Source organism: Gekko japonicus, unplaced genomic scaffold (assembly GCF_001447785.1).
Source record: "Gekko japonicus isolate JY-2015 unplaced genomic scaffold, Gekko_japonicus_V1.1 scaffold884, whole genome shotgun sequence".
In the NCBI taxonomy this organism is placed as follows: Eukaryota; Metazoa; Chordata; class Lepidosauria; order Squamata; family Gekkonidae; genus Gekko; species Gekko japonicus.
The window spans coordinates 105,838-114,870 of NW_015172029.1; the positions used below are offsets into that span (position 1 = coordinate 105,838).

Genomic DNA, 9,033 nt, shown 5'->3' on the forward strand with positions numbered 1-9,033 from the left:
GGGGGGGGCGCTGAGGGGACCGCGACAGCGCATGCGTCCTCGGGGCACTTAGGGGCGCCGTGCATCCGAAACGTCCCCGTGATTCCTGCGAGGCTCTCCGTGCATCCCATGGCTGGTCCCCCTCCCAACCATTGCTGCTATCATCATCATCATCATCATCATCATCATCACCGTCCCAGGATCATCTCCGTTCTCCTGATTAATGCCCTTATGGGCATATGCCACCCCTCCTCTTCTCGCCATCCTTGTGGCCGCTCTTATCATGGTTCCCCGGGCCAGTCCTGCTAATTGTCCTCATCCTCCATCCCCCCCAGCCACCCCACTTCCGTTTTCCCTGATCATGAGAGAGCTGCATCTTGCTTTTTGGCCCAGAGGCCTTAGTGCATTTGGCCAAACAGGATTCCAGATCTTTCTTCCCCGCCACCCCCGTGGCCCACGACACCAGCTCTCCACTTGCTGGGCCTCATCTCTCCAGAACCCCCCCCCCCCAAAAAAAAAAACCCTCCTGTTTTAATAGATCCAGGTGATCAATCAGGCTGTACCTGTGCTAGTTGTTGTTGTTGTTGTTGTTTTTTGGTCAGGATTAGTCTGTACCTGTTTTGAAAATATGCCTCCCCTGCAATATTAGTACAGAGCCACAGCGGGGCTCATTTATGGTCTTTACTTGGGAAGGGGATCGAAGAGGCGCCTGGAGCCTTTTTATGTAATGTGTTTTTTCTTCTGCCCTTCCTCCAAAGAGCTTGGGGTGCTGTATGTGGTTTCCCTTTCCTCTGTTACCGGGAAAGTTCTGCTGATTGTCATCCCCCCCCCCCCAGCTTTCCCACTTCCTTTTTCTCTGATCATGAGAGATCTACATCTTGCTTTTGGCCTGGAGGCCTTAGGGTATTTGACCAGATACTTCCTGAAGTGCCACCTTTCCCCGCATGTCCTCTAGTGAGCACTGAGGTCAGGGTCCCAAAATCGTTTGGCCCTCCCAGGTCCTAGAGAAGCCAGGCTGCTTGTGAGGAGGGCCAGGGCCTTCTCAGTGGTGGCTCCACACTGGTGGAATGAGCTCCCGGAGGACATCAGGGCCCTGCGAGACCTTTTACAGTTCCACAGGGCCTGTAAAACAGAGCTCTTCCACCAGGCCTTTGACTAGGAGCCGCCACTAATAATATCAGTTATATTAGTAACATCAACTAACTTTAACTGAACTGGAGAATATGAACTATATACAAACTATGTCGGATGCCGACGGGGGCCATTTTTTGGGAACATCTATCATGGCCACTGGGGTTGTTATTGTCGCCAGCACTTTATTTTCATTTTATTCTATTTTACTGTTGAGCTATGCTTGTCATGTTTGTGTTTTAATGTGTTTTAAACCCTTATTGTAAGCCGCCCTGAGCCTGCTTGTGGTGGGGAGGGCGGGATAAAAATGGAATAAAATAAATAAATAACATAGGATGCAGAGTTTCTCCCCCACCCCCCATGGCCTGATACATCAGCTCTCCAGTTGCTGGGCCTCACCTCTCTATAACCTGCCCCCCCACAACCCTGTTTTGAAAATATGCTTTTAGAATCATACAATCACAGAGTTGGAAGGGACCTACAGGCCATCTAGTCCAACCCCCTGCCCAAGGCAGAATCAGCCTAGAGCATCCCTGACCAGTCTTTGTCTGGCTGAGCTCATTGCAATATTGTTAGTTCAAAGCCACAGCGGTGCTCATTTATGGTCTTTACTTGGGAAGGGGATTGAAGTGGCACCTGGAGCCTTTTTATGTAATATATTTTTTCTTTTGCCCTTCCTCCAAGGAGTACTGCATGTGGTTTCCCCCTCCTCTGTTTTCACAACAGCTTTGTGAGGTAGGTTGGGTTGAACTAGCCACTGGCCCAGGGTCACCCAAGAAGCATCACGGTGCACGGGGGGATTTGAACCTGGGGACATCCCAGCCTTAATCTGACATTCTAACCACTACACCGACTCTAATTATTTCTATTTAGGGAAGTGTGTATGCTGCATCTCTCCGGGCAGCTCAGATGACTAAGTGCTGTCCTAAATGCTGTCTCCTACAATAGGTTATTTTCAGTGGGGTGTGTAGACTCTTAAACCAGCGTGCGAATTACATTGTTATCTCTGTTGTTATTGATGGTTGCGTTAATATAGGTGTTGTCAGAGATAGAGATGTAAGATTTCCGGAAATTTTGAAGCTCGGAAAAAAACCCGGGTTTTTTCTGGGAAAAAACGGAAATTTTTGGAAAAATGGAAAAAAATGCTACATTAGCATTTCTTTTGTCTTTTCTAGATTGAAAGTCATTCCGTTACTTTAGGAACATAAAATATAACTATGGACATTTTTACTTGGCATGAAATTATCACAGCTAGCATATTAAAAATATAGTGTATCCAAACAATTATTACAAACAGAATACCCACCCACATGCAAAAACAAAACTGAAACTTTTTTATTTTCTTCTGACAATCGCACCTAGGACTTGCTTGTCCTCAGTGCACAGAAATTAGATCAATCTGATACCAATCTGATACCATATATATATACACACATACATACACACACACACACACACACATATTAGAAATTATTTCAAAAATATTTGCACACCTTGTCTTAAAATATTTTATTCATCATGTTAAAATAAAACGTTCCATAATCAATTTCTTTTCTTTTTTCAATTTTTCCAATTTTTTGGAAAAAAAACAAAAAGGCTTCAGGAAAAAAACAGAAAAAACCCATTTCCCCCCCGAATTTTTCCGGGCCTTCACATCTCTAGTCAGAGAGTTGTCTTGTGTGCTTTTATCACTAAGAGCACTGGCGATAACTTGTTGTTTACTGCATAGCCAATCCTGCCATTCTTCAGTCTTGAAACTCACGGCAGGGTGGGGTCCTCAGAGGCCTCCAGACCTAGACCTGCTTGGTAAGGTCTTACCCTGGGCTTTCCCAGTGTACCCTGGGACACATTCATAATCCAGCAGAGTAATAGCGGGATTTGTGGCCTTATTTGAAGTGATAGTGGCAATGGTGGCGGGGCTCTTGATAAGGGAGTTGGAAGAAGGGCTTTGGGTGAACCGTAGAGCACTTGTTTTTCATGCATATGTCCTAGATACGAGGGTGCATTTGTTTTTTGTTAGGTGGGATTTTTTTTTTTAGTTTTTCTATACTGCCCCCCACACATTATGTTCAGAGCAGCGTGGTGGAAATTACTGTCATGTCTTATGGCCACCCTGTATGGTTTTCAAAGCAAGAGCCGAGCAGAAGTGGTTTGCCATTGCCTGCCTCTGTGTAGCAACCCTGGACTTCCTTGGTGGTGGTCTCCCATCCAAGGACTAACCAGGGCCAGCCCTGCTTAATTTTTTGCGATCTGACAAGGTTGGACTAGCCTGCTGTGACTTTTCTATTGTTATACATTTCTTGGTTTTATTATTTCGTTTAAACGACGATGTCCAGAGCATAATAGTGAAACTACTATGTTCAATCAAAGCAGCCTAGTGGGTGGCGGCGGTGGGCAGTACCGTCAAGGCTATGACCACCCCGTAGGCTTTTCAAGGCAAGAGACGAACGGAGGTGGTTTGCAGTTGCCTACCTAAAATATTATAATTTATTATATTTTATGGTTTTAATGGCCTCTGTGTTGCTTTGAGCCGTGACCTGGATGCATGCACAAGTAAGCTTACACCCAGAATTAAACTTTGCTGGCCTTAAAGGTGCCACTGGATTAATACGTTTTGCTGCTGTTGTCGAAGGCATTCACGGCCGGAGTTCATTAGCTGTTGTAGATTTTCCGGGTTGTCTGGTTGTGGTCTTGGCATTGTAGGACCTGACGTTTCGCTACTGGCGAAATGTCAGGTCCTGCAGTGCCAAGACCATGGCCAGACAACCTGGAAAATCTACAACAGCTAATTTTTTCTGTTGCTTCACACCAACAAGGCTACCCACCCGAGTCTGTGAAAAGAAACTGCACATGATATATTTCAGTAAACTAAACTTTAAATGTTCACATACACAGCAGTCTCATAAGTTCCCAAACCTACCCACACCCTCCCTCCCATTTTATAAGGTCTACCATAAAAGTGAAGGTCAAAGAAGACGGGGACGGCAAAGGAAGAAATGGTTAGACAGTGTCATAGATGGAACGTACATGAAATTGAGCAAACTTCAGAGGACGGTGGAAGACAGGAAGGCCTGGCGTGATCTGGTTCATGGGGTCGCGAAGAGTCGGACTCGACTGTGCGACTGAACAACAACAAACCAGAAAAGCACATCCAAACAGCAAAGGCTGTCAAAGTAGATTTTATCATGCTCGTTCTCACTATTATTTGTATTTCCCACCTTGGGTTCCAGGGTGCCCAAGAGAAAGCTGGGTGTATAACTGACTCTCCAGTGAAAGAAAAATATGGGTTTCTCCTGCTTTATCTACCTGCAGCTGATGTTTGAACTTTAAAGAAATAATGCCAAATGATGACCAAATTCTCTTGGTGCCTCCAGAGGAAGCTACTGCTGTGAAAGCCAGGCTTAGCAAGTGAAGGAACTCTGGTTCCAGATGCCCACTGAAGGACTTCCACTGCTTCAGAGGTCTGTCTTCGGTCAGAACATCATTGGCAAACGTGTGCTGTTTAGATAGGTCTCCTTCAGCCCTGAAATTTATCATAGCTGGCATAATTCTGGGGTACTTGATCATGGCAGCAGCATCTCCCTCCGAAGTTAGGCATCTAACCTTATATTTGTTTATTTACATTGTTTATTGTCCTCCGCCTTTCTCACTGGAATTCAAGGCAGATTGTGCAGAGGGAGTCAGTAAATCAAAAGAATGGGAAATTCAGTAAACGATGAAGTAGAATTAGGATTGTAGAAATCTGGAACCATCCAGAAATCTTTTTAAAAATAGAATTGGACATAAGAACATAAGAGAAGCCGCTGTTGCCTCCCCCAAGAAGCACCAAGAATACAGAGAATCACTTGCCCCAGACCGAGAGTTCCTGTCTATACCTTGTGGCTAATAGCCTCTGCTCCATATGTTTATCCAATTCCCTCTTGAAGCCGTCCATGCTTGTAGCCGCCACCACCTCCTGTGGCAGTGAAGCAGAGCATGAGTATTAACATGACACATTAAACAATGCAGAAATTACATCATAAGATCCTATAGCAACCTAGGGGAATAAGAGCCTACTGTGTAATTTGTACACATTAAACGATACAACAGTTCTGTAGTAGGACTGTAGGAATCTGGAACCAGCAATCTGAAAATAAAATTGAAACAAAGGAAAAGTATTAATATGACACATTAAGCAAAGCAGAAATTAGACAGGAAGATCCTATAGCAGCCTATAAATGTAATTTTTACACATTAAATGATTGTGCATGAGTATTAACATGGCAGATTAAACAAGGCAGAAATTACATGGTAAGATCCTATAGCAATCAATGCAACCAAGGGCACAGCAATCTGAAAACACCAAAATAAAGGAATTGCTGCAATCAGTTCACAAATTTACAGAATAATGACAAAAAATGGGCATTCGTTTGGAGGTCTTTATCAAAATTCTGTTTTGCTGTATTTTTCAAACAATGGTTAACACAAGAGCTATTTGTAGCCATTCTGAGTTTGAGATTCCTTATATTGGATTGTTTGAAAAATACAGCAAAACAGAATTTTGATAAAGACCTCGAAACGAACTCTGGAAACTCGAGATGTTCGTCATCTGACCTGTTGATTAAAAGAAGAATTTTGGGATTTATACATCATGAAAATGCCCATTTTTTGTCATTATTCTGTAAATTTGTGAACTGATTGCAGCAATTCCTTTATTTTGGTAAGATCCTATAGCAACCTATAGGCATAAGAGTCTATACATAGTAGTATTGTAGAAATTTGGAACCAACCACCAATAAAAAAATAGGATTGAAAGAAAGACTAAGTATTAATATGACACATTAAACAATGCAAAAATTATGTAGTAGGATCCTGTAGCAACCTATAGGGTAAGCAACGTATAGTAATATAGGCCACAGTCCCTAATAATTTATTCCAAGTAACTTTGTAAACTATTTTGTACAGTGTAACCCTATTACCTGTGTAGAAAAGCCGTCTTGAATAATTCAGTTTTGCATAGTTATATCTGGGGTTGATGATGCTAGCAAGGAAATGATGTGGACGCAGGGCTTGTGCCGTTCTCTTCCTTGTTGCCTGCAGTTTAATTTTGTCTGCAGTTGTTTCTTTCCTCATTGTCTCTTGAAGTGCCTTCCAGATTTCAACAGCATCAGCACTGCAGCAGCGATCTTTCTGAAGTTTGTCCAAGATTATGGATATATACCGAAGCCCATATCTGTAGCCTTGGACAAACTTCAGAAAGACTGATCTATGTTTCTCTTTAATCAAGCGGTGGGCACTCAGAGTTCGCATTGTTTCTTTGTGATTTTCTTCACGGGATTTATGTGAGGGTAGGTGGGTTCTTAATAAATGGTTCAAAACAAGTCTATTGCTGAATTCCAGTATTCATCTTCAGGAACAGTTCGTTGGGATTCTCCCACATTCGTCAGTGAAGTGAGAGCAGAAAAGTAGTTAGGACATGCTCACCAGCACTTTCTTTTTTTCCTGGAGATGTACATAAATCTTTGGCTAAAGGTAAAAGGTAAAGGTAAAGGTTCCCTTGCTCGAAAGCCAGTCGAATCCGACTCTAGGGTTGCGGTGCTCATCTCCGTTTCAAAGCCGAAGAGCCAGCGCTGTCCGCAGACATTTCTGTGGTCATGTGGCCGGCATGACTAAACACCAAGGCGCACAGAACGCTGTTACCTTCCCACCAAAGTGGTACCTAGTTATCTACTTGCAATTTCTTGCTTTCGAACTGCTAGGTTGGCAGGAGCTGGAACTAGAGATGGGAGCTCACTCCATCATGCGGCACCCAGGTCTCGAACTGCTGAACTACTGACCTTCCACCGCCTGCAGTTCAGCGTCTTATCCACTTGAGCCACCGCATCAAATAAGCATTGCAGGTGCACATAGTTGGGTGAAAGCTTCCTCCTTGTCTTCTGGTCTTGACCTGGCTTGCGGTGTCGTCAGCTGCAAAACTGCACTTCTGACCCTTGAGTTTTTGTCCGCGTTGTGTTGCAGTTTTAATTACTCAGGCGTGTGGGCGTTTCCTGACGTTTCTGTTGGGGAGGGCCATGGCTCAGTTGCGGAGCGTCCGTTTTGATATGTAGGAAATGCCAGCTTCCCACTTTTTCGTGATGGCATGCTGGGAGAAAACCTAGTCTTCCTTTCCGGTAGACACAGCATGCCGGAGGGGTGGCTAACTCTGATTTCCAGAAGTCGGGGGCCTGGGCTTCTCCGTCCTGTTCAACTCACTATTCCTCCCCCATGGCTAACGAAGACATCCTGAAAAACACAAAACATTGTAGAAATAAATTATGCACACAGAAACAGTGCAGGTTGCTTGTTTGCATAACTGGAATTTAGCTTGGGGACAGTGGTGTACTTTTGGATGATCGGCGTGCAGAATTTTTTTTTTTTAAACTGTCGTGTGATATATGCACGCGCTCTTCAAAGGAGTGTTACCACCAGCCATCGCTGCTCCCAGCAGAAGGTGGCCTCTGTCGAACTGTACACCTATCCAAGTTGACTCCCGGGGCCCTTAGAATTCGTCCCTCTAACTCCCCCTCATCTTGGCAGCCACAGTTACCGTCGCTCGCAGCAGCCAGCCAAACCCTGCAAATTGGCCTTTTGGCATCTTTTGTTGGACTCTTCGCAGCATGCCTGTCGCATTTCTTTTCTGCAGAAATGGGCTAACGCGGGCCGGGAGGCGCTTGAGAAACTCCAGGCGCCGGGCGGGCAAGGAGACGGCTGTGCTGCCATCTTGGCTCCTGAGCCCTTCCTGCTGTTTGTGTTCACAGCATTGCTCAAGGCTGCTAAGTGGCTTAGGAGGGGCATGCGGAGAGATGGCTCCTCGTCCCGAGCAGATTATGTTGAAATGGAAGTAACGGGAAGGGGTTGGAGGGTAGAGGGGGGACAGCTGTGGGAGGCTGACTTCCTAAAGACCGGCCAGTTTCTTGATTTGTTCTAAATGGTTTACCACCAAACACCTTTTTTGATTCTCCGACTGTGATTTTACATCATGCCATCCAGGTAGATAGCCCCTTACCAAAAACTTTCTAACACCTGGCCCCCCCCTCAATTTCCTGCTTAGAGAAAAGCTTCAGAATACATTTCTGAAGTGGTTGTTGTTGTTGGTGAAGGTAATGTGGCTTTTGTACACTGAAGGGGGGGTGGCAGTGTATAGGGCTGAACTAAAAAGTCTGCTCAGCGGAGGTAAGTTTTGGGGCAGAGCTGAAGGGGAGGGCGGGGTAAAAAATGTCTAAATAAATAATAAAATAAAATGGACGAGAGAGAGCAAAGCACCAGAGTGAAAGAGTTGCAGGCTGTCTTGAAACATAAGGAAAGGCAGGGTATGAAGGGGAAGGGCCATGGCTCAGTGGCAGAGCATCCGCTTTGCATGCGGGAGGTCCTGGGTTCAATCCCTGGCATCTCCAGTAAAAAGGACCAGGCAGTAGGTGAAGTGAAAGGTCCCCCCCCTTGGGACCCTGGAGAGCTGCTGCCAGTCTGAGTAAGGGTCTGAGTCAGTATAAGGCAGCTTCATGTAGGTGAAGTGAAATGGTTTAATAAAACAAGGGGTATGCTGCCCATCGTGTCTGCAGCACTGGGTTAAACAAAAGAGAGATGTCACGTCCCCCAACCTTTTCAGGTGCATGCCTGTGGGTGGAAAGGAGGGAGATGACCTTTTAATTATTATTTTTTAAAACGGCGATCTGTATCTTGCCCTACCTCGCGAGTGGGCTCAGGGCGGCTCACATCATGCAATAAAATAAAAGACAATTCTAAATTGTTTAAGTGTAAGGAAGTTGGGCTGAGAGTTCTCCCAGCATCATAATGCATCATACGTGGGCATGATCCAGCATCCTTACACAAAGCAGTCACTCTGGTCTGGAGGGTCTCGAGGGGGCGGTTCTCTTGCTTCTAATGTCAATTCTCGGTGTGTGTTTT

General features: G+C 45.1%; 1 protein-coding gene across 1 annotated transcript in view; it reads left to right on the forward strand.

The window, feature by feature from the left end:
* Positions 1–9,033, forward strand: part of PIP5K1C (phosphatidylinositol-4-phosphate 5-kinase, type I, gamma) — an 87,204-nt gene that overhangs the window by 20,377 nt on the left and 57,794 nt on the right. The window lies entirely within an intron of this gene.